The 27677-nt window shown below is 35.2% G+C and overlaps 1 protein-coding gene and 1 non-coding gene across 2 annotated transcripts in view; one reads left to right on the top strand and one right to left on the bottom strand.

The window, feature by feature from the left end:
* Positions 1 to 27677, top strand: part of LOC143655487 (uncharacterized) — a 79201-nt gene that overhangs the window by 34782 nt on the left and 16742 nt on the right. The gene's annotated exons all lie outside the window — the stretch shown is intronic.
* On the bottom strand, positions 12305 to 12486 carry LOC143675118 (U2 spliceosomal RNA). Its single transcript, XR_013171365.1, has one exon. It is a non-coding gene; the product is annotated as a U2 spliceosomal RNA (small nuclear RNA).

The raw sequence follows: 27677 nt of genomic DNA, 5'->3' as shown, positions 1-27677 counted from the left end.
CCTTTTTAAAAGCCATTCCATTTCTGGTATATTGCATTCTGGCACCTATTACAAATTAAAACACTATATATTCATAAAAAGACATTTCATCAAGAAGATATAGCAATCATAAATATTTATGCACTGGGCCAGAGTTCCCCAAAATACATGAGGGACACAACTGCAACACGGAAGGGAGACATAGATGATTTTATGATAATATTTTGAGAATTCAGTATACAACTCTCATTAATGGATGGAACATCTAGACAGAATATCAGTATGGAAACAGAGACATTGAAGAGCATGACAAATGAACTAGACTTAACAGACATTGTACTGGTTTAAAAGTATTATGTACCCCAGAAAAGTCATGTTTTAATCCTGATCCAGTTTTTGAGGGCAGCTGTTTCTTTTAATCCTGATTCAACATTGTAAGTAGAAACTTTTGATTGCATTGTCTCCACGGAGATGTGACACACCCAGTTGTGGGTGTGGCTTTTTGATTCGATGGATATGTGACTCCACCCATTACAGGTGGGTCCTGATTAGTTTACTGGGGTCCACTAAAAGAGGAAACATTTTGGAGAGAGCCACAAATGACAGAAGTCTCAGAGACAACAGAGAGGGAACCAACAGAAACTTCAGAGCAGAGCTGACACAGATGCTGACACTTTGTAGATCAGGAATAAGACAAGGATGCCCATTATCACCATTGTTATTCAACATTGTGCTGGAAATTCTATCTAGGGCAATTAGGCAAGAAAAAGAAATGAAAGGCATCCAAATTAGAAAGGAAAAAGTAAAACTTTCACTGTTTGCAGATGGCATGATACTATATGTACAAAATCAAGAAAAATCTACATCAAAACTAAGATCTGATGAATGAGAACATCAATGTGGCAAAGTAAAAGATCAACACGGAGAAAACAATAGTGTTTCGATTCATGAGTAATGAACAATCTGAGAAGGAAATGAAGAAAACACTCCATTTATAATAGCAATAAAAACAATCAAATATTTAGGAACAAATTTAGCCAAGGCCACTAAGGACCTGTACGTGGAAAGCTACAAGAAATTTCCCAGAGAAATCGAAGAAGACCTAAGTAAGTGAATGACATAGTGTATTCATGGATTGGAAAACTAAAATAGTTATAATGTCAATTCTACCAGAATTGATTAATAGATTCAAGGAAATACCACTTAAAATCCCAACAACAACCTACTTTCCAGAAATAGAAAGATCAATTATCAAATTTATTTGGAGGGGTAAGTTTCCCTAAACAGCTAACAACATCTTGAGAAAGAGTAATGAAGTGGGAAGTCTCACGCTACCTGACTTTAAAGCGTATTACAAAGCTTTAGTGGTCAAAATAGCATGGTGATGGTATAAAGATAGATATACTGACCAAATTGAGTGTTCAGAAATAAGCCCTTTCGTCCAAGGACAATTTGATCTTTCATAAAGCAGTCAAGCCAATTTAATTGGGACAGAGTAACCTCTTCAATTATTGGTATCTGGAGAAGTGGATATCCATATCCAAAAGAATGAAAGAGGACCCCCTATCTCAAACCTTATCCAAAATTTAACTCAAATTAGATAAAAAACCTAAACATTATTGTTAAGATCATAAAAGTTTTAGAGGAAAATGTAGGGAAAGATTTTATAGATGTTGTGACAGGAGGAAGTTTCCTTGGACTTTACTCCCAAAGCATGAGCAATGAAAGAAGAAATAGATAAATGGGATCTCCTCAAAACTGAACACTTTTGTGCATCAAGGGACTATGTCAGGAAAGTAAAAAGGTAGTCTACAAAAAAAAGATAAAAAATAAATAAATGAATAAATAAATAAATAAATAAATAAAAGCAGCCTACACAATGGAAGACAATATTTACAAACCACATTTCAGATAAGGTTTATTATCCAGAATATTTAAAGGGATCCTACAACTTAATGACAAAAAGACCAACAACCCAATTTTAAAAAGGAGCAAAAGACATGGATAGACACTTCTCTGAAGAGGAAATACAAATGACTCAAAAACATATGAAAATATTCTCAACCTCACTGGCTATTAGGAAAATGCAAATCAAAATCACAATGTGATATCATCTGATACCTACTTGAATAGCCATTACAAAAAAAAAAAAAAAAAAAAACCCAAACAGAAAACAGCAAGTGCTAGAGAAGATAAGGGCAAAGAGGCACACTTGTTCACTGTTGGTAGGAATATAAGATGGTGAGACTGCTTTGCAAAGCACTTTTGTGGTTCCTCAGGAAGCTAAGTGTCAAATTGCCATATGATCCAGCAATCCCATTACTAGGTATGTATTCAGAAGAAATGAAGTCAAAGACATGAATGGACATTTTCTCAGTGATGTTTATAGCAGCATTACTTTTTATTTCCAAAAGATGGAAAAAACCTTAATGTCTATCAACAGATGAAGAGATAAACAAACTGTTGTGTGTATGTATGTGTGTGTGTGTGTGTATATATATATATATATATATGATGAAATATATATTACTGTGATGCAGAAATACATGATGCATGCAACAATGTGGATGAACCTTGAGGATATTATATTGAGTGAAATTAGCCACACACAAAAGGACAAATATGGAATGGTCTCATAATATGAATTAATGTTAATGAGTAAACTTTGAGAGTTAAAGTTGAGAACACAGTTTATTAGGAGATAGAAAGAGGGTAGAGATTGGGCATGTGATGTTGAAAGAATACAGAATGTTCAACAAAATTGACGGTAAGCATCCAGAAATGGAAAGCACAATACTATCTGATGATAGTACAATCTTGTAAGTACACTGAAAAAGTCGAGTGCCAGTATGGTTGAAAGAGGAATAGAAAATACAGACTAGGATGATATAATTTAGCAAATCTTATGGTGGACAATGATAGTGATTAAACATACAAATGAAAGAAAATTTTTACATGAGGGAAAAGAAATGAATGTCATCATTGCAAGGTGTTGAAATTAGGATGATATATGGGAAAAATACAACCAGTGCAAACTAGGGTTTTAACAGTGCAAACTACTGTTAACAGTAACATGTAATATGCTTCCATTAATTGTAACAAAGTCAAAATACCAAAACTAAATGTCAATAGGAGGGATATATGGGATGGGTATGGGATTCTTGGTGTTGCTGTTGTTTCTTCTTTCTATTTTATTTCATTTTTAAATTTTTATTCTTCACTTTTCCTCTTCTTTCTTTGCAGAACAAATGGAAAAGTCCTCATAGAGATTTTGGTGGTGTATCCATAACTATGTGATTATACAAGAACCATTGATTGTTTATTTAGGTTGGATTGTATGGTATGTGAATAAAACTTTAAAAATAAACATAAAAATAACAATACTGGAGAAAATGTGGAGAAAGCGATGTACCTATTCACTGTTGGTAGGGAGTAGAATGGTGCAGTCCCTCTGGAGGTCAGTTTGGTAGCTCAACAGGGGCTAAGTATAGGGTTGTCATATAACCCTACAGCACCATTAATAGAATATACTTGGAAGGACTGAAAACAGGGACATGAAAGCACATTTGCACTCTGGTGTTTATGGTGGCATTATTCATGACTTGCAGTGAATGGAGGTGGCCTAAGGGTACATCGACTGAGGAACAGAAGGGGGTACTGTGGTGTATACATACAATGGAATATTGAACAGCTGCAAGGAAGAATGAAGTTGTGAGGCATGCAAATAAGTGAATGAAATATGAGGACACTATGCTGAATTAAGTAAGCTGGAAACAAAAAGACAAATATTTTAATATCTCACTAACATGGATTAACTATAATGTGCAAACACTGAGAATTGAATTCAAGAGTATAGGTTATCAGGGGAAAGCCTATTATAAAGTTTCCTAGATTGTAAGCTCTTACAATAGTCACATCTATTCTTGAGCTGTAATTGTTATTTCCAAATTCTGGTGCTGAGCTCTTTGTGTATAACCTGGACATTCCCTTGAACTTTGGGTATCTGTGTGACACCTGAGAATCAGAGATAGACTTCAGTAGCTAAGAGTGTCAACATTACCCACACAACAACTATTTAAAAAGCTTAAAAAGATACCAGAGTTCAATTAGATATATGAATGAAATTGATCTGGTTGGACTAAAACAAATCAGACTAAAGGGTAAAGGATTATATTGTATACATTTTTAGAACTTGAACTTGTGTGTGAGACCAAAGGAAGAGATGTTTATTTTGTGCAAAATTTATGTTTTCTATAACACGATATATCATTTAACTTTTATGGTCAACTTATTAAAACACCATGATTTCATAGAATATTAAATAGGGAGTAAGAGTGAGATCTTGTGGTTTGTACATATTAGTGTGATGCCCTGATTTATCCCAGAATAATTTTGGCAGAAGATTAAAAAACATTTGCAAAGTACCCTTCAAGGACTGAAAAAATGTACAAATATTAAAATTCCCCTCCTGGAGAAGACCTGATACTCTCACAAACATTAAGTACCACCAATTTAACAGGCCAACCCCAAGATCTTTGTGTTTGCCCTTATGAAACTTATTCCTGCAAAGGAGAATCTAGGCCTACTTATAATAATGCCTAAGCGTCACCCCCTCAGAAACTCTTTTAAAGCTCAGATATGGCCTGTGTTACTAAGCCAACTCTACAGGGAAGCTCACCTCCTTCCCCCCTATGTGGGACATGACTCCCAGGGTGTGATTCTCCTTGGCCACAATGGACGTGATTTCTGGGACTAAGCTGGGACCCAGCATCATGGGATTGAGAAAGCCTTCTTGACTAAAAGGGGGAAGAAAATGAAACAAAATAAATTTTTAGTGGCTGAGAGATTTCAAATAGAGAAAAGAGGTCATTCTGGAGGTTATTCTTATACATTATATAGCTACATTTGCAGTTTTGCTTCACTGGAGTAGCTAGAGGGAAATATCTGAAACTGCTGAACTGTAATCCAGTAGTCTTGATTCTTTTTAAAAAATATTTTAACTGAGAAATCTTCACACATATACAGTCCATACATGATATACAATCAGTGGCTCACAATATCATCCATAGGTGTATGTTCATCACCATGATCATTTTTAGAACATTTGCATCACTCCAGAAAAAAAAAAAACTTATACATCCTAAACCCTTACCCCCTCACTCCCACTGACCACTATTTTAATCTACTCATTTTTTTTTTCACCCTTTATCTCCCTGTGCTGGTTTGAAGCTTTTATGTACCCCAGAAAAGCCATGTCCTTTAATCCTCATTCAATATTGCTGGGTGGGATCTTTTAAATTGGTTTCATGGAGATGTGGCCTACCCAAATGTGGGTGGTAACTTTTGATTAGATAGTTTCCATGGAGTTGCGTTTCCACCATTCAAGGTGGAGTCACTTACTGGAGCCCTTTAGTAGGGAATCATTTTGGAAAAACCTTGAGAGCCCACACTGCTGACAGAGCCCACACAGCCAGAGATCTTTGGAGATGCAGAAGGAGAATGCACCTGGGGGAGCCTTATGAAATGAGAAGAGAAAGCTAGCAGAGCTGTGATGTGCTTTTCCAGCTGAGAGAGGTGTTTTGGTCCCATTGGCCATTCTTGAATCAAGGTATCTTTCACCGGATGCCTAGTTTGGACATTTTCATGGCCTTAGAAATAAAAATTTGCAAATTGATATTGTCCTTTGTAAAAGCCATTCCATTTCTGGCATATTACTTTCTGGTAGCTTTTGCAAACTAATGGTACCAGAGAAGTGGGGTGCTACTGCAATTTACAAATATCAAACATGTTGGAACAGGTTTTTAAATGGAATATTTTGGAAGAGTTGTGAGGAGCTTGATAGAGAAGGCCTGAATTGCTTTGAAAAGCCTGTTGGTAGAAATGTGGACTTTGAAGACACCTCTGATAAGGCTTTAGACAGAAATGAGGAATGTGTCATTGCAAACTGGAAGGAAGGTAACCCTTGTTTTAAAATGGCAAATAAATTGGCCAACTGAGTACTGCTGTTGTATGGAATTTAGAATTCAAAGGCAGCATTCGAGAATACTTTGATGAGGAAATTCCCAAACTAAATGTAGAAAAGGCAGCCTGGCTTCTCCTTATAGATAGTAAAGAGATAAGGTGAGAACTGAACTCTTGGGTACAAAAAAAAAGGCAAAAAACCAAAAATTGATAGTCTGGTAAATTCTAGGCTTCTAGTAAGGGAGACCCCAGAGAATACTTCTCCACATGAGATTTAACCAAACAGTCATTTCAGAAAAAGACAGCCAATTGTGGTAGTAATTTTTGATTAGATGGTTTCCATGGCGATGCATTTCCACCCATTCAAGGTGGAGTCACTCACTGGGGCACTTGAAAAGGGAAACATTTTGTAAAAAGCTTAACAATCTACAGTGTTGACTGAGCCCACACAATCAGAGCTCTTTGGAGATGCAGAAGGAGACCCCTTATGAAATGAGAAGAGAAAGCTAGCAGACATTGCCACGCGCCTTTCCAGCTGAGAGAGGTGTTCTGGACCCATGGGCCTTTCTTGAATCAAGGTACCTTTCCCTGGATGCCATACTTTGGACATTTCCATGGCCTTAGAAGTGTAAATTTGCAACTTAATAAATTCCTCTTTATAAAAGCCATTTCATTTCTGGTATTGCATTCCAGCAGCATATACAAACCAAAATACTCCTTATTATTTATTAATTCCTTATCTTTACCTTTTTTTACTCATCTATCCATATGCTGTGTGCTGGTTTGAAAGTACTATGTACCCCAGAAAAGCCATGTTTTAATCTTGGTCCAATCTTGAGGAGGAAGTTTTTTCTTTTAATCCTAATTCAATACCATAGGATAGAGATTTTTATTAGATTATCTCCATGCAGATGTGACATACCCAACTGTGAGCTGACCTTTGAATAGATGGAGACATGACTCATTACTCCATCCATTCAAAGTAGATCTTGATTAGTTTACTGGAATCCTTTAAAAGTGGGAACATTTTCAAGAGAGCCACAAATGACAGAAATGACACAGCCAACAGAAACTTCAGAGCAGAACTGACACAGATAGTGACACTTGGGGAACAGAGATATGGATGTTTGGAGATGTTTGCAGCCCAACAGATGTTGCCATGAGATGTTAACTGAGCCACAACTTAGAGAAAGCCAAGGGAAGCCAAAAAGTGAAATCAAGCCCTGGAAAAGTAAAGTGAGAAACTTCCACAGGAATAGAGGCTGAAAGCAATGGAGCCTAGGATCACAGGACCAGCAAATGCCAGCCACATGACTTCCCAGCTGACAGAGGTGTTCCTGACACATCGACCTTCCTTGAATTAAAGTATGTTTCCCTGGATGCCTTAGTTTGGTCAATTTTATAGGCTTAGAACTGTAAGTTTGTAACTTATTAAATTTGCCTTTTTGAAAACTGTTCCAATTCCATATATCACATACCGGCAGCTTGCAAACAGAAACACCAAAGGAGCATCAGCCAAAGGTTTTCACATTCACACAGTCACATTGTAAATGCTACATGTTCATATAAAGCTCTTCAAGAATCAAAGTTACTGGAACATAGGTCAACAGTTTGGGTACTTCCCTACAACCACACCAATACACCATAAACTAAAAAGAGATATCTATATAATGCATAAGAATAACCTCCAGGATAACCTCTCCACTCTGTTTGAAACCTCTCATCCACTGAAATATTATTTCATCTCGTTTCTCTCTTCCACATTTTGGTCAAGAAGGCTTTCTCAATCCCGTGATGCTGGGTCCTGGCTCACCCCAGGGTCCTGTCCCACATTGCCAGGGATATTTACACCACTGGCAGTCATGTCCCACATAGAGAGGAGGGCAATGAGTTCACCTGCTGAGTTGGCTTAGAGAGAGGGAGAGGCCAATGTGCGCAACAAAAAATGTTCTCAGGGGGTGACAATTAGGCATACTTATAAGTAGGTTTTACTTCTCCTTTGCAAGAATAAGTTTCATAGGAGTGAACCCTAAGATTTAGGGCTCATTCTATTGAATTGGTTGTTCCCCACTGCTTGTGAGAATACTGGAAATTTCCCATATGGGCAAGGCTAATATTTCCTCCTGTCTCCCCAATACCCCAAGAGAACTTTGAAAATACTTTTTGCTCTCTGCTCAGATTACTGTTGGATGTGTCATGGCATCACACTATCCTGTACAAACCAACGGCTTCTCACACCCTATTCAAGATCCAGCGTAATTATGGTGTTCAACTAAACTGGCCAAACAAGTTAAATTAGGTATTGTATTACCCAAAATACTAATTTTGCACCAAATAAACATCCCTTCCTCTGGTCTCACATGGAAGTTGAAGTTTTAAAATATGGACCATATCATCCTTTACCCTGTGTTCTGATTTACATTACTTCTATCCAGATCAGCTTCATTCATATCTCTAGTCATTGTCTGATCACTTTTGCAACTTTTCTAACTAACTGTATGGGTTAATGATGACTTTCATAGCTTCAGTGTTCTAACTCAGAGTCTCAGAGGTCACATAAATACACAAAGGTTCAGGGAATGACCAAGTTATATGCAAATATCTCAGTATCCAGATTTTAGAAATAACAACTGCAACTCCTCAATATATATGACTGCTGTAAGAGCTTACAATCTAGGACCCTTTACAATAAGCCCTTACCTGATAACCTATGCTCTCAACTTCAGTTCTCTGAGTTTGGACATTATAGTTAGTTCATATGAGTGAGGCACGATAATATTTGTCTTTTTGTTTCTGACATTTCATTTAACATACTGTCCAGAAGGTTCATTCACCCAGTTGCATGCCTCAAAACTTCATACCTTTTTGACCTTCTCAGTAGACCATTATACATCTACCACATAGTTCCCCCATAAATTCTCTCAGTCATTGTACCCTTAAGTACCTCCATCCATTGTGAATTGCGAACACTTAACCACCATAAACACCAGTGTGCAAATATCTATTTGTGTCCCCACTATCAGTCCCCCCAGATAACCTAGCAACAGGTTAGTAAGATCATATGGCAACCTGACCCCTAGCCTCTTGTGGAACCACCACACTGCCCTCCAGTGAAGGCTGCACCTCAGCTTCCCTACTAACAATAAATGGGTGTATCTCTTTCTCCACATTTGTTCTAGTACATTTCTCTGTTTGCTTTTAAAAAGATTTATTCGCTCATCATACAATCCAACCTAAGTAAGTAGACATGCCTTCACCACCATAATCTATATGAAGACATTTCCTTTTCTTCCACAAAGAATCCATACCTGTCCCCCATATGCCCCATTGGTTGACGTTTAGTTCTGGCATAATACCTTTGTCACATTCAGTGAAAGCATACTACAATGTTATTGTTGACTACAGCCCCTTCTTCCTCACCCATACTCACGTTCAGTTTCATCCAGTGTACTTATATTATTGTGCTATACAGATAATATTGTGTTATACATTCTGAATTTTACATTCAGGCCTGTTGCACATTCCATATTTCTTAGCAACAAATGCATATCTTTCTATCGCTTGTTAACCTGTTCTGCCAGTTTAAAAGCATTTATGTACCCCAGAAAAGCCATGTTTTAATCTTCATCCAATCTGGTGGGTGCAGCCATTTCTTTTAATCCCTATTCAGCACAGTTGGTTGGAAACTTGATTAGATTATCTCCATGGACATGTGATGTGCCTGATTGTGGGTGTGACCTTTGATTATATGGAGATATGAAGCCCATTCCAGGGGGTCTTGATTAGTGTACTAGAATCATTTAAAAGAGGAAACATTGCAGACAGCCAGAAATGACAGAGCCAACAGAAACTTCGGAGCAGAACTGACAGAGTAGAAATGATAGAAACAAGAGAAATGACAGAAGTCTCAAAGACAACAAAACATCACAGCAGAGCTGAACCAAAGTGAACTTGTGAAGAACCCAGACATGGATCTTTGGAGATGCATGGAGCCCAGCAGACATTGCCATGAGATGTTAAGCAAGCCACAACCTGGAGAGAGCCAAGGGAAACCAAGGTATGAATGCCAGCCCTGGAGAATCAAGTAAGGAACCTCCACAGAACGAAAGCTGAAAGCGATGGAGCCCAGGAGCAAGGGACCAACAGACACTAGCCATGTGCCTTCCAAGCTAAAAGAGGTGTATATGACCCATCAGCCTTTCTTGAATGAAGATCTCCTCTTGTTGGTGCCTCAATCTGGATACTTTCACTTCCTTAGAGCTTTAAACTTGTAACTTATTGAATTCCATTTTTAAAAGCCATTCCAGTTATGGTATATCACATTCCAGCAGCTTACAAACTAACATACCTATGTTTTTAACTTTAACTCTCAAAGTTCACTCAGTAATGTTAGTTCACATTAGTGAGACCATACAGGATTTGTCTTTTTGCTTCTGGCTAATTTCACTCAGTATAATGTCCTCAAGTTTTTTCCACATTGTTACATGTTCCATGACTTTATTTTGTTTTCCAGTTGTGTAATATTCATTATAGGTATATGCTGATGGTAGCCTTGATTCTTGAAGATGATTTTATTAGTACATAATTTTCGCAGTGTGACTGTGTGATTGTGAAAACCTTGTGACTGACACTCCCTTTATCCAGCGTGTGGACTGCTAAGTAAAAAAATAAAGACAAAAATAAATAATAGGGGGTCAAAGGAGTATGGGAAGAATATTTCATTGAATGGATATGCCACATTTTGTTTAACCATTTGATGTTTGATGAACAGTAGTTGTTTCTATCATTTGCTTATTATAAATAATGTTGCATAATTATTTGTGTACAAGTTTTTGCATGGATGTGTTTTCATTTTCCTCCACATGTAACTAGGAGTAGAATTGTTGGGTCATAATGTAACTCTACATTTACTTCTTTGAGGAAATACCTGTGTGTTTTTAAAGGGACTGCACCATTTTACACTACCACCAGCCATTAATGTGGATTCCAGTTTCCCTACAACCTCACCAAAAATTAAATTCCAGGATTTTTAAAAAATTCAAGCTGTCTTTGTGAGTGTGAAATGGTATCTCACTGTGGCTTTGATTTGCATTTCTCTGATAACTAATAATGTCTAACATCTTTTCATGTGCTTCATAGCCACATGTATATCTTCCTGGGGGAAATTTCAGTTCAGATCCTTTGACTATTCTTTTCAATTGATTTACTTTTATTATTATGGATTTGGAACAGTCCTTTATATATTGTGGATTCTAACCCTTATCAGGTATATGATATGTTAATATTTTCTCTCATTCTGTGAATTATTTTTCACTTTTTTGATGGTATATTTTTAAGTGAGAAAAGTATTTAATTTTGACGATGTTCAATTTATCTATTTTTTTTCTTTTTTTAGTCATGTTTTGGTTGTCATATCTAAGAATCCTTTCCCAAATCGCAGCTTATGTTTTCTTCTAAGATTTTTAAAATTACCTATGAAATTTAAATCTTTGATCCATTTTAAGTTAATTTTTGTATATGATGAAAGGTGTGGCATCCACACTCATTATTTTGCATGTGGCCATTTGATTGTCCCTACGCCATCTTTTGAAAAGATTACTTTTTCCTATTCTATGGTCTTGTCATTTTTGTCAGCAATCTTGTGACCATAGTCACTTAGCTTTATTTCTGGACTCTCAGTTTTGTTCCATTCATCTATTTGTCTATGCTTGTGCCAAGATCACATTCTTTTGATTACTGTTTGCTTTACAGTAAGTTCTGAAATTGGGAAGTGTGAGTCCTACTTTATTCCTCTTTTTCAAGATACTTTTTGCTATTTCAGATCTCTTTGTTATTCCATGCAAATTTTAGAATCAGTTTGTCAGTTTATACAAAAAATTCAACTGATGTTCTGATAGGAATTTCATTTGATCTTTAGATAACTTGTGGGGCATTGCCATCTTACCAATGTGAAGTCCTCTAATTGATGAACATGGTATTTTTTTCATTTATACAGATCTTCTGTAGTTTCATTAAACCACATATTGTAGTTTTCAAAGGATATGTTTTGCACTTTTTTGTTAAATTTATTCCTTTTGATGCTATTTTAAATGGAATTATTTTCTTCATTAGTTAGATTGTTCATTCCTAGTAGAAATACAACCGATATTTGACTGTTGATTGCCTAGGCTACAACCATTCTGTGCTCATTTATTAGTGCCAATAGTTTTTTGTTTTGTTTGCATGGGCAGGCACCTGGAATAGAACCCGGGTCTCTGACATGGCAGGCAAGAACTCTGCCACTGAGCCACTGTGGCCCGCCCTAGTGCCAACAGTTTTTAAGTGGATCACTTAGGGCTTTCTATATACCAAAGCATTTTTTTTGCATGTGTGCACCGATCCTGGAGGTACTGCAATATCAGGTTGATGTGTGGAGTGGATGGAGCAAGCTCCCATTCTATCTCCCTGCTCCAAAAATCCATCCAATATAAATATCCTTGGATAAAGGATACATCAACACCAAACGGAAAGAACGGATACCACATTTGATCTTAGTAGAGAAGTAATATATCAAAGCATTTTAATATGAATAGAGATAGTTGTACTTCTTTCTTTCCAATCTGGATGACTTTAATTTTTTTCTTTCCTAATTGCCCCAGCTAGAACTCCACTACAGTGTTGAATAGAATTGATGAGAGCAGGCATCTTGTTTTTGTTTTTTTTTTCCCTGATATTCAGATGAAATCATCCATTCATCACCAATGTGCATGATTTTAAATGTGGGGTTTTGTAGTTGCCCCTTTGTTAGCTGAGGAAGTTCTCTTCTCTGAGTTTGTTGAAGATTTTTGCCTTGAAAGGTTGCTGGATTTTTTTCTAGTGTTTTTTTTTTTTTTTTCCTGCATCTGTTGGGATGATAATGTGATTTTTGTTTTTTATTCTATTGGCCTGATGTAGCACAATAATGATTTTCAGATATTAAAGCAACTTTGCACTCCTGGTATAAATCCCACAAGGTCATGGTGTATATAATGCTTTTTATATACTATGAATTCAGCTTACTAAGTATTTTGTTGAGTATTTTATAACAATATTCATAATAGATATAGAGGTGTAGATTCTTTTAGTTGCTATTTTGAATGGAACTTTTTCCTTAACTGAAACTTCAGTTAGTTCATTGCTTGTGTATAGACACATTATTGATTTTTGCACATCAATTTTATATCTTGCCACCTTGCTGAATTTGTTTATTAGCTCAAGTAACTTTGTTGTAGATTTCTCAGGGTTTTCCAAGTATAGTATATGTCATCTGCAAATAATGAAAGTTTACTACCTCCTTTCCAATTTGAATGGCTTTTATTTCTTTTTCCTGCCTGATTGCTCTAGCTAGAACTTCTAGTACAATGTTGAAAACTTGTGGTGACAGATGGCATCCTTGTCCCATTTCCAATCTAAGGGAAAAACTTTCAGTTTCTCTCCGTTGAGTACGATTCTGGCTATCAGTTTTTCATTTATGCCCTTTATCATATTGAGGAAGTTTCCTTTCATTTCTATCTTTTGAAGTGTTTTTACCAGGAAAATATTTTTAATTCTGTCAAATGTTTTTTCAGCTTCAATCGAGATGATCCTGTGATTTTTTCCCTTTTGATTTGTTAATGTGCTGTATTACATTAGTTGATTTCATTGTGTTGAACCGTCCCTGCATTAATAGTATAAACCCCACTTGGTCATGGTATATAATTCTTTCAATGTGTTGTTGGATTCAGTTTGCTAGTATTTTGTTGAGAATTTTTGCATCTGTGTTTATTAGGGATATTGGCCTGTAGTTTTCCTTTTATAGCATCATTACCCAATTTGGGCACTAAAATGATTTTAGCTTGATAAATTTAGTTAAGTAGTGTTCCTTTTTCCTCAATTTTTTGGAAAAATTTGAGCAGGATTGGTGTTAGTTCTTTTTGGAATGTTTCTTAAAATTCCCCTGTGAAGCTATCTGGCCCTGGGCTTTTCTTCATTAGAAGATTTTTGATGACTGATTTAATCTCTTTACTTGTGATTGGTTTGTTGAGATCTTTTTTATTTCTTTCTGAGCCAGTGTAGCTTATATGTATTTGTCCAAGTATTTGTCCATTTCATCTAAGTTGCCTAGTTTTTTGGCATATAGTTGTTTATAGTATTGTTTTATGATTCATTTTATTTCTTCAGGGTCTGTGGTAATGCACCCCTTCTCATTTCTGGTTTAGTTTATTTGCATCCTCTCTCCTTTTTTCTTTTTCAGCCTTGCTAGTGGTCCATTGAATTTTTTTTAGGGGGTGCATGGTCTAGGAAAAGAAGCCCATCGATTTTATTGGTTCTCTTAAATAATCAAATTTGCTTTTATTGATCCTTTCTGCTGTTTTTTTTTTTGTACATTTAATCTTTGTTATTTCTCTTCTTCCATTTGATTTGGGGTTAGTTTGCTGTTCTTTCTCAGGTTCCTCCAGGCGAACAGTTAAGTCCTTGATTTTTTTTTATTTTTTTTTCCTTCTTGTTTTTTAATATGGGCATTTAGGGCAATACATTTCCCTCTCAGCAAAGCCTTTGCCACACACCATAAGTTCTGATAGTTTTAGCCTCATTTTCATTCCCTCCAGATAGCTACTGATTTCTCTAGCAATCCCAGAAACCACGTTCTCATTTGGAATCAAACATATACTGGATGATGTATGGATGAAAGTCCATGATGTACATTTACAGCATCAACCAGGGGCTCTCCATTGGCACAACCTGTCTCCTGAGCTTAATCTAAGCCCTTATTCTCAGTCCTAACAATGTCACATGGCCAGGGATCAAATTAAGAGCACCCAATTTCATTTAGCATACATTTTCCTTTTTCTGAGTCCTCAACATGTTAATCAATACCCATGTCATTACTGAGAGAACAGCAACAGAAAATTACACTTCATGTTGAAACAGATGTTTTATGAAATAATGCACATCACCAGCATAGGTGCTACTTTATAAGTAGCATAGTTATTTGGGATATTCTCTTTTTGTTCTTCGTGGTGTTATCCAGTGGCTAAATGTTATTTTCTTGTGCAGACGCCAAAAAAAAAAAAATTACAGGGAATGCACAAGAGCAAGCATATCCTGAAATGTTCTCCAGAAACAAGAGCCACAAACTATCCTTTGCCAGGTGACGTGTTTTGTTTTCCTTTTTTTCTTTTAATCAATTTTTTCCCTTACTGTCTACTTAGCTTTTTAAAAAAGATACTAATTACAGGGCATCCGTGTCATTTTCTATTTCCCTTACCCAATTTTGTGCCCTTTCTTATTCATTAGTGGTGAAAGCAGAATTTCCAAAATAGCCCATACTCTCAGAAGAGTAATAATTCCTCAGTTACAAAAGCAGATAATTGATGACATCAGTCCCAGTTGTTCTGTGGCATCCAAAAAATCCATGAGGAGAGTTCCATTATAAGAACAGATCATCCTCCAAGAATTTTAGTAAACACTGCCACTCTCCAGTGTTTCAGTTATTCACTTACATTTTTGTTATGTTTATTTTTTGCTATATTTATCTGAGAGTAAGTGAAAATAAGATTTTATTCAGCACATAAAAATGTCAATTTTTTTAAATGACACTGTGACTGTTATCTAGGAGATATTCTTTATGGATATCAGATAAGTAAAAAAGTGATTTTATTTCTCTTGCTTGTGTATATCCATACATGAATTGATATCTTATATCTTGGTATTTCAACTTTAGGACACTTATGCTCTGTTCCTTAATCTTAGAACAAGAAGATGGATAGATTAGGAGATGAAAACTCCACTCTCAGAAATATCCCAATAAATGATTACTTAGACTCTAGATGATAGATAAAAGGTGAACTTTATTAATGCAAATAGCCATAAGTGGGGCTCACTACTTTGGTGTCCTTCCCTTTGAAAGTTAATAAATGAAAATACCCCTAATATTAAGAATAAGAAAAATGTAACAGCCAACTATAGCTATTGCAAAGCATTTGGGGGTTTCATTTTGCTTAATTAATGCTTCATTTTGTTCTAGAGAGAACAACATTGTCAGATACTCTAATATTTGACTCTTTAGGAATAGACAGTGTGTGGTCTGAAAGACTTTTGTTCTCAAACATGACAAAAGACTAGGGAGACCTCACATCTTGAATCTCAAAAAGCAAGCAAAGCCTGGAGCCTGCCCAGGCCAAAAGAAAAAAAAAAAAAAACAAGCAAAGAAACAGCCAAAATAATATATACAGTAATCTTTGTGTTTTTTGTGGGGGATAGGGATCTATTTCTTTCTTCTTATTCTTACCTACTGTGTATAGTTAAATGAAGTTAGATAAGTAAAATATTTCCTACATCTAATATCTGCATTTGTAAAGGTGACATCCTGTATGATGAGTCTGATGATCTGAGCTTGTTTAGGTTGTTTTTTGTTTCTAAAGTGTCTGAGCCACTCAACATTCTGTGTAACAGGACTCTCATGTTTGTAATCCCTAAGAATATAAATCAGAATCATTTCCTCAAAACAGATTTTTGACCTGTATGTTGTATTTCTTCACTACCATATAAAGTATTTGTCTATTATTGGTAACTTCTTTAAATTTTCTCTCCTCCTAAGGACAGGATGCAGGTCTTATTCATTGGACCTCCACGTGGTTTCCAACCTGAGCTATCTGGTTCAAATGTGAGGTGCATAACTTTGGTTAACTAACTAAATCTGATCTGATAATGAAATGCAACCTCTTTGAAACAAGTTGGTATTGACATTACTAGAGGTTTAGGGTTAATTTAGCCCTTTGTGGTCATGCTCACTTACACTGAAAGTAGGATTTATGGGAATACTATTGGATTCTATTTTGGATAGCACGAGATTATGCTGAAAATCTTTCCCCTTCTACATTTGAGATCACTATTGCTGACAAATACTCAAGAAAACGAGTAATGGGTAAGATTCCCTCTATTAGAATCTGAGTTGGGGCTCCAGTATTGAGTTCAGATATCTCTGTTCAATGTGGTGAGACCTTGTGATTCACTCCCAAACCCAAACAGGAACATTTTACTTCTGAGCGGAAATCCAGATTCCACTACCACTTTGTACCTGATTATGAAGATTCAATTCATTGGTGTGATATTTAATAGCTAAACAGATAACTAAATATGTGACAGTACCAATATATAATTTTATAACTCTTTTCTTATTTTACATAAAATAAAACAATATAAAAGGATAATGAAAGTGCCTTGATGAACATATAGTATATGAAGAGGTAATATATATATATCATAATAGTAGCATAAATAAAAGGGGAAACAGAATTTTATTAGAGAAAAATTTCTGTATACCTTTGAAATGTATTTGATTTTAATCTAAACAATATTGTTTTAAGTTAAGTATCTAGTTGTAGTTGTCTGGACAATCATTAAGAAAATTACTTGAAAGAAAAGAAGCCAAAGGTAAAAATGAGGAATTAAATGAGATAATCTAGAAACTATGTACTTAACAAAAAAGAATGACATAATATGAACATAAAACAAAAGTAAAAAATAGATTATTGGAGGAAAAAATTAGCTTAAACAATAATAGTTGGTGACTTCAATCCCTCACTCTCATTATTAGATAGAGTAACTAGGCAGAAAATCAGCTAGGATATAGGAGACTCAAAGACACTATAAGGGGCAGTGCAACGGTGGCTCAGTGGCAGAATTCTCGCCTGCCAGGCTGGAGACCTGGGTTCGATTCCTGGTGTCTGCCCATGCAAAAAAAAAATTAAAAAAAGATAGTATTAAAAAAAAAACATTCTAAGCCATCTAGACCTACTAGACATCTAATGAATATTCCAAACAACAATTACTAAATACAGATTCTTCTTGAGCACCAGAAATAGACCATATGTTGAAACATAAAAGAAGCCTCAGGATTGAAATCATACAAGCATGTTCACTGATCATAACGGAAATAACTTAAATTAGAAATGAAGCATAAAAATGGAAAATTGGAAAATATACAAATATATGGATCCCAAACAACTACTTCTAATTAAAAAGGTATCAAAAAAAGAAAGCACAAGATAAATCAGAAAAGTTTTCAGAAGAAAATAAAGTAAAGATAAAATGTAGAAACTCATAAGGGATAGAGCTAAAGCTATTGTATTGGCTTGTTAATACTGCCTGAAAGCAATATACCAGAAATGGAATGGCTTTTAAAAGAAGAAATGATAACATTACAAGTTAAAGTTCTAAAGCTATAAAAGTGTCCTAATTACAGTGCCAACAAGAGTTTACCTTCACTTAAGAAAGACTGACACCTTATGCAACAACTTTGTCAGCTGCATGTGACTGGCATCTTGTGGTCCTTGTTCCTAGTTCCATTGCTTCCAGTTTCTGACGCCGGTGGTTTCACCTCTAAGTATCTGTGGGCCTTCACTTAGCTCTTCTGGGACAGAACCCTGGGTTCTGGCTTGCTAATGTCTTCTGGGAAGGCACATGGTGACATCTACTGGGCTCTACCTGTGTCTAGGTATCTGCTCTATATGTTGGCATCCAAGCATCTCCAAACATCCATGTCTCTGTCAGCTCTGAAACAACTGTTCTCCAAGTCTCTGCCTCTGAGGTTTCTTCAAAATGTTTCCCCTTTTAAAGGACTCTGGTAAACTAATCAAGATCCACCTTGATGAGTGGAGTTAAAATTCCATCTACCCAAACGACCAACCCACAATTGAGCTGCCACATCTTCTATTTGAAGATGACATGATCTTCTTAACCGGAGATACTAAGTAGCTCCCAAAAATTCTATTAGAAATCATAAATAAGCCCAGCAATATTCAAGGATAAAAAATGAGTAAACAGAACATAATTGAATTTGCATTCAAAAAATGAAATTAAGAAAATAATTTCATTCACAATGACATCAAAAGAATAGAAAAACCTAGCAATAAATTTAACAAATAAAGTGAAAATGTATCTGCTCGAAATTAAGAAGTGTTAAAAGATATTCAGATCTGCATAAATGTAGCACACTCCCATAAACACAGATCTGAAGGCTTATTATTGTTCGGATGGCAATATTACTCAATTGATCTATAGATTCCATGCAACACCTATCAAAATCTCATCCAACTTTTTTAGATACACTGAAAAACTTACCACAGAATGGCCAACAATTGACTCTAAGTGTAAGGATATATTTCTGGATTTTAGATTTTTTTCCAATAATCTATATGTCTATCTAGCACCTGGTCTTAAATACAGTAGATTTAAGAAAATCAAAATTTGTAGAAAAGTTTGAAATTATGAAATGTAAGTTCCCAAACTTTGGTTTTTTTCAAGAGAGTTTTGGCTACTTGGGGCCCCCTATACTTCCATAGGAATTTAAGGATTGGCATTTTAATTTCTGCGAAACCTGCTGGACTTTTGATAGGAATTCCATTGAATGTCTAGCTCATTTTGGGTGTTACTGACATCTTAAGTCTATTAAGACTTCAAATCCATGGACACATGACATCTTTTCATTTTGGGAGGGTCTTATTTAAAATTTTTCTGAAGTATTTTGAATTTTGATTGTATAAGTCTATGTTGGCTGAATTTATTCCTTGATATATTATTCTTTTAGGTGCTATTGTAAATGGATTTTTTAAAAATTTCTTTCCAGATTGTTCCTTGCTGGTGTATAAAAACACAATTGATTTTTATGGTGTATAAAAACACAATTGATTTTTATGTGTTGATCTTGTACCCTACCACTTTACTGATTTTATTTCCTGTCTCTAGTGGTTTTTGGTGGATTCCTTGGGATTTCTATAGATAGGCTAATGTCACCTGCAATAAATCATACCTCTTAGTTGCTGGATTTACCACTCCCTTTCCTCCTCCAGATCACCTCTCCAACCTTTTACATTTTGCTATAGGCTCTGTGAGGTTGACCTACATTGACTGCATCATTCAGAGTCAACTTCTGCTGTAGTACATTTAAGCCCCTGGAGCCTCCGGAAGACGATGAGAGAGAGAAAGACACAAAGTTTTCAGAGACATTGATACCACCCCTCAAAAAAAAAAAGAAATGACTCTGGCTGTTTCTCTACCGAGGGTCATAGTTCCTTTGGGGCATCGCTCTCCTACCACTGCATATATTTCCATCTCTATGAACTACCTTCCCCATTTTGACCTATAAAATTATAGCAGCTTTCCGCTATAATTTCCTTTAATGCTATAAATTTCCTATAAATAGACCCTGCACTAAATTGTCTCCATCACCCATGCTTTAGTATGCCAGGTAGTCCTTGTGGGGACCTTGACTAACACAAACCTTGACAGAGTTACCAGCTTTGGAAGTACACACCTAAAGTGGGATTCTAATATTAGACCGGTCACACATTTCATAGCTTATGCATGACCTCCTTACTGAGGAAACTGGATATTGTTCAACCCAGAGATGTCGTAATACCACAAATATTCAAGGTATCCCTGCTGGTGACTAGACATGGAGGGAAGATGGAGGGTAGCTCATGAGGAGAGGGTTTTGAAAAATAAGGCCCGAAGGTCACAATGAGCATGCTCTCTGTTTCTGAAAATAAATACTATTGGAATTCAATCACATCCACTTATTTCCATGTTATCTATGGCTATTTTGATGCTTTAAATGCAGAATTAATTAGTTTGGACATAGACCAAATGGTACACAAATCCTAAAATGTTTACTCTCTTGCCTTTTATGCCAAAAGCTTCCTGACTCCTGCATAACAATACCAGGATGTTGTGAGATATTCCAGCTTTATAATACCAAAACCGCTTCCACCCATTCTCCAGTCATTTCAAACCTGATGAAGTTTAGGTGATCTGTCCTTAACTAGCTGCATATCAGGAACTAAAATAAATCTTTGCTTTAAGAACATGGCATTATCTAAAGCCTTTCCAAGATTTATATAAAATTTTTATCATAAATTATAAAAAGAAGCAGCAGACAAATAAAGATGTGTGAGAAACAGAGAAGAAAAAAATTGGCAATAAAAACACCAAATTATCCAGATACTGGATTTATGAAATACATATATTTAAAATAAGTACTATTAATATATTCAAAAATAGAGAACTCTATGTGAAGATGGAAATGTTACCTATCTTGATTGAGGCATAAATCATACTCAATAATAGTCAAATATAATACATATATAACATATTATTCAAATATATTCCAATTTATATGAATTACATTCAAGTTTTAATTTATTGAAAGACTCATAATTTTTTTACCTCATCAACTAGCAAAATGAGAGAGAAGTGATTATAAGAAAAGCTCTGCCATCCCTTTCATCTGATTATCCTGACGATATCTGGGTTGGAACATAGAGTTTGAATCCTCAAGAATTGTTCTGTAGTACCAAGGAGCACGACTGTCTAGGTCTCAGAGAGTTCTTTAGGCTGTAGTTGACACTATTCCCTACTCTGTCCCAGCTCTCCCTCTACACACAATAAAAATAAAATAGAGACAGTATGAATAAGAGATGTAAAATGGAGTTGGGGGCAGTGCGTGGGTAGTTCAGTGGTAGAATTCTTGCCTGCCATGCAGGAGACCTGCCTGGGTTCAATTCCTGAACCATGCACTTCTCAAACAAACAAGTAAACAATCAGAAAACCAAACAAAAATTCAATAAATGGTGCTGCAATAAGGGATATGGACATGGAAAAAGAATGAAATGTGACCCCTGTCATACAGCATATAAAGAAAAGAAATGGAGTTGGGAAGTCATTCTGGAGTTTAGTCTTAGGCAAATCTCAGCCAGATATCTCAAACTGCCGAAGTTGACTTCTGATGTCCTACCACGTTTCTTTCTCTCTTCATGTCCAAGCCCCTTTGCTAATATGAATTTCTACCTATTTAATTAAGGTCCCTCTCATTCTGTTTGGGCCACCTTAATAAAATCTTCAAAACGGCCTTTTTAAAATGGTTTCACATTCACAGAACCATAGGCTGGGAACTGAACATGATTTTGTCAGGGACATGACTATTCCTAACAACATATATCTTTGTTTATGTCTAATAAATGCATTTCATGCTAGAAATCCCCCTCTAAACACTTATTTAGCTGCCTCTACAAATTTTGATATACTTTCATGTTCATTTAATTCAATAGATTTATAAGGTTATGTTAAAAATTCCTTTCTGATCCACAGTTTGATTTAGCAGTGTGCTGCTTGTTAAAAATTAGGGGACATTGAAAGTTATCTTTTTATACATTGTGAATATTTACATACAGACTTATTGCTGTCTGATACTTCTCTTCCTTTAGCTGAATTGATATTGTGGGAAGGAGTATAGTATGTGCAAATATAACTACATATAGTGTACCAAAACAAATCCCAGATGTGTTTAATTTTCAGTTTTCTTTAGTATGGAGAAGTTTTTTTCTTAATACATGTGGAAAATTTTGAAACAATAAAATAAAAAAGTAGGGCTACTTCAAATTACAATATTTGAAAATATTTATTGCTGTATTCCTATTATGAGAAATATCTTATTACATGAAAGCAATAAACAGAAGAATAAAAATACTAATCAATTTGAAAATAATATTAATAAATAGAACCTTTTTTTAACAATTTAGGAAAAGAGTTACTAGATTCTCATTATCATTTTGTTGCTTAATGTTTGCAAGATTTTTTTGGACATTGAATGGATAATAAATGAAAGAGAAAATGTACATGGAACAAGAATGTATTTTAAAAGTTCTGTCTAATTTAGAAATACAGGCACGCAAGTTACAATCAGAAAAGCTGTATCTTCACCAAATTGATGAGAAATTAGCCAGTGATCATATTCAATGCTAGTGAAGTTCAAGGTGGTTAGATGGTCAAAATATTTAATAAAGGAAGTTTATTTTAGCATAACATTCAGAAAAAAATTGATGATTGGTATCAGTGAAAGATAACACTTTATACAAATCAATCAGAGCAGCATTGACTCTAAGGAAAATTAGGAAATAACACAGAGAAAAGGAAATCCTTATATAGATGTTGCCACATCGGCATAGAGGGATATATTTAGATATCAAATTATGTTTACAATAACCTATAACATTCTACTTTAAAAAATCCTTCACATGCCGGAGATCTGGGTTCAATTTCCAGTGCCTGTCCATGCAAAAAAAAAAAAAAAGAAAGAAAAAAAATACTTCGATTATAATGTCAATTGAAAATGTATGGTATATATGTATATACAGTATGATTCTCTATAGCAGCATACATGAAAATGCAAAAGAATGGCATGTTCTTGACATGTTCTGATGCTTACTCTGTGTGTTTAACAAATGAGCATTATTTTTAACCTTTTCCCTATACTTTTTCTTCATTTCATGCAGTGAAAAGTTATTGCTTTTATAAAGCCTCTATTATAGCATCTACATAAAAGATTGTCAAGACTACCATAAGCAAGTACTAAGCATATTTTGTCTTCCTCTACAGCATCCTTTTTTTTAAGGAAAAAAAGAGAAGCATGCAATTAATTCTTTCTAAACTTTAGTAAATATGTGAATAGTAATCACATCACTACTGGAATAAAAATACCTGAATATGCTGCACACTATTTCAAAATATTTGGAAATTTGTCTTTATTTGGTAAAACTCTCTACCATAGCATGCGTTGTCATTGTTCCTAAGCTTCAGTAAATTGTGACAAATTCTCTCTGTATAGATTTCTTGGACTTTACGTGCTAGGAAAGTCACCAGAAAGTCTTTCAAAAGACATGATCTTAGGAATTGTCTTCCTCTCTCAAACTGACATTGGAATTCTGGGGAACGCCCTGGTGTTCATGGTGAGCAACTCTGTCTCCTTCACCCAATGCTCTGCGAGGAGGTGCATAGATCAGATCTTCACACAGCTGACTCTGGCTAACCTGGTTACTATAACTACTAGGGGAATCCCAGAAACTGTGTTCTTGTATGGAAATAAACATATTATCAGTGATTTTGGTTGAAGGTCATGATATATATTCACAGTGTCAACTGGGGGCTCTCCATTGGCACAGCGTGTCTCTTGAGCATAATCCAAGCCATCATCATCAGTCCCAACTACGACAGATGGGCATGGCTCAAACTCAGAGCAACTAGTTTCATTTGTCCTTCCTTTTCCTTCTTCTAGGCCCTGAAAATGGTAATCAATAGTCATGTCATTACTGTAGTACAGCTAAAAAAATTACACTCTATTATTAATGCCTTGCTTTGGTGTGGAGCATTTGCTACAATTGATAGAACACATTTTTATAATTGTACTCTTAGTGTAGTTCCTGTTTAACTTAGGGTCCGCTGTATAGTGTAGTTCCATGACTTTTTTCATTTTTATTCTGTTATTATATATATATAACCTAACATTTCCCCTTTTAATCACATTCAGATATAGCTTTCAGTGCTGTTAATTATTCACAATATTGCACTAGCATCACCATCATCCAAAATATTCCCATTTTCCCAAATAGGAATCCTGTATATTTTATGTCTCACTTCCCTTTAAATATCCCCACCCCATCCCCTGGTAACCTATATTATAGATTCTAACGCTATGAATTTGCCTATTATAATTATTTCATATCAGTGAGGTCATACAATATTAATTCTTTTTTATCTTCAGGGTTAATCCATTTTTTCACATACATCAGAACTTTGCTTCTTTTTGCACCTGAATAATAATCCACTATATTTTTATACCACGTATTATTTATCCATTCATCAGTTGATAGTCACTTGGTTGTTTCCACATTTTGGCAAGTCTGAATAATGAGGCTATAAACATCGCTGCGAATATCTGTTTGAGTCCCTGCTTTCAATTCTTTGGGGTATATACCTATACTGGGTCCTATCCCAGGCCCTATGTTAATTGTGTACTTAACTTTCTGAGGAACTGCCAAATCATCTTCCACAGTGGCTACACCACTTTACATTGTCACAAGCAATGAATGAATGTTTCTATTTCTCCATATCTTTTCCCACACTTGTATTTTTCCTTTTTTTATAGCAGCCATTCTAGTATGTGTGAAAGCATATCCACAGTAATCAAATAGTACAGAACTGGCACAAGAGCGCACATATACATTGACCAATGGAACCAAATTAAGAATATCATCCCTCAGTTTTACAGCCAACTGATCTTTAACAAGTGGGCAAAGACCACGCAAATAAGAAAGAATAGTTTCTTCAACAATTGGTGCTGGGAAAACCGGGTTTCTATTTGCAAAAAGAGGAAGACTCCTACACCACACCACATACAAAAATCAACTCAAAATGGATCAAAGACCTAAATATAAGAGCCAGAATTATTAAACTCATTGAAGACAGAGGGGATCATCTTCAGGACCTTGTGTTAGGCAATGTTTTTTGACTTTACATCCAAGCACAAGTAGTAAAAAATAAATTAATAAGTAAATGGGACTTTGTCAAAATGAAAAACTTTTCTGCATTAAAGGACTTTATCATGAAAGTAACAAACTATACAATGTGAGAAAATATTTCAAAACCACATATCCTTAGGGCGAGCCATGGTGGCTCAGCAGGCAGTATTCTTGCCTGCCTGCCATGCGGGAGACCCAGGTTCAATTCCCAGTGCCTGCCCATGCAAAACAAAACAAAACAAAAAGATAAAAGCCACATATCCTTAATATCCAGAATGTATAATGAAAACCTTCAACACAACTTAAAAAAGGCAAACAACCCAATTTAAAAATGGTCAAACAACTTGAATAGACATCTCTTCAAAGAAGATAGACAAATCTCTGAAAAGCACAGAAAAAGATGCTTATTAGCCATTAAGGAAGTGCAAATAAATTAATATCTTAAATCTTATTTTTTTCATGTTAAATGACCAGCGCTCTTTTCTTTTATCTTAGAATAAGGGTATAAAAGAGAATTAAATGAAAATATTAACACCATTCTCAGAAATATCCAAATAAGTGTTTGTTAGACCCTAAATGATACATCAGGTTAACTTTTTGTAGTGCAAATAGTTTAGGCTCACTATTTTAGTATGCTTTCTTTTGAAGGCACGAAAAAAATGAAAATCTTCCTAATGTTAATAATAAGAAGAAAATGGCATCCCAGTATAGCTATTGAAAAGCATTTGGGATTTCATTTTGCTTAACTGCTGCTTTATTTTGTTCTAGGGATATACTGCATAGCAAATGCTCTGCTTTTAGAGCGTTGATTAATAAATATTGTCTGATCTAAGAACATTCCATCTCAATCATGACGAGCAGGGTGAGGAAGCTTGAGTCCTTGAATCCCAAGAACAAAAACAAACAAAAACCAGTATTCTGCTATACTTAAAGATTTGCTTTGAATGAATCTATTTTTTTCTTTGTATGCTTACATGTGGCATATAATCAAATGAGGTTAAACTAATTAAAACATTTCCCACCTCTAATATTATCTCCATCTGTGAAGGTGAATTCACTCTATAATATATACCTGAATCTGATTATCCAGTCTTTTTGGTCTCATTTTTTTTTTTCTGAATTGTCTGTGCCACTCATCAACGTATGTAACAGGACTTATGCTTCACAATCCTGAAACAAAGTCCATTTTTTAAAGATAATTTTGTTAAACCAATGTTTGACATGTATGCTGCATTTTTCACTATCATATAAAATGTTGCTTTATTATCGGTAGGTCCTTTTTCATGTTTCAGGACCTTAACCACACAAAGCATGTCTTGTTCATTGGGCTTACAATGAACCTGGAATGTGCTTCAAATTTCAAGGTGTCTAAAATTTGGTTAACTAAATAATCCGATCTGACAACAAAATCATCTTTTAAACCTGCTGGTATTGTCAATCCCAGATTACCACAAATTTAGTATCTTAAACAGCACTCATTTATTATCATAAAGTTTATATGTCAGAAATGCAATCATCACTTAACTGGTCTTTTTCCTGGGGTCTCACCAGCTGTGACTAAGGTGCCAGCCAGTCTTGCAACCTCATGTGAGGCTCAGAGAATATTCCAAGCTCATTCAAGTTGGTGGAAGAAGTTTTTGTTGTGATATGGTACTAACATCTTTGTTTTCTTCCTGGCTGTTAGCGGGGGAATTTCGCTAATGTAACCATGTGGTCCTCACACAACACAGAACCTTACTTCTTCACAGCCAGCAGCAGAATCTAGTTTAAGGGCACAATGGATTAGATTAACCCACCCATGTTAATCTATCTTTTGATTAACTCCAAATCTACTGATTAAGGGACCTCAATAAAATTTGAACAGTTCTTTTACCTTTTCCACATAATGTAACATGGGAATAATATTCCATATTCACAGGTTCTTTCCGAATCAAGAAGAAGATTGGTAATTCAGGATATGTATACCAAGGGGCTGAAGCTTGAGGGTCATCTTAGAAAATCATCTACCACATTCATCATGAAAAAATAGCTCTCAACCAATATTTTACACCACATTCAAAAGGTGACTGAACATAGATGATGGGTTTAAAGATAAAATCTAATACTATAAAATTTCTAAAGTAACATATAAGGAAAAGGTTGTTTTGCAGCCTGAGTTAGTCAGAAAATCCTAGGATAGATAAAAGCAGAAACCACAAAATATATTGGTAAATAGGACTTCAAAATAATTCATAGTTTATGATCTTTAAAAGACACTTAAAAAATGAAAGTGATGCAACACATGGGACTGATATCTGTTAAATAATGTAAATCCAGAACATAAAAAGAAATTTCACAACTCATTAATCAGAATAAACAACCCAATAAAAATAGGAAAAATGTCTC

This window comes from Tamandua tetradactyla, chromosome 2, assembly GCF_023851605.1.
Source record: "Tamandua tetradactyla isolate mTamTet1 chromosome 2, mTamTet1.pri, whole genome shotgun sequence".
In the NCBI taxonomy this organism is placed as follows: Eukaryota; Metazoa; Chordata; class Mammalia; order Pilosa; family Myrmecophagidae; genus Tamandua; species Tamandua tetradactyla.
The sequence above is the reverse complement of the archived record's forward strand: the minus strand, read 5'-3'. Positions and strand labels throughout refer to the sequence as shown.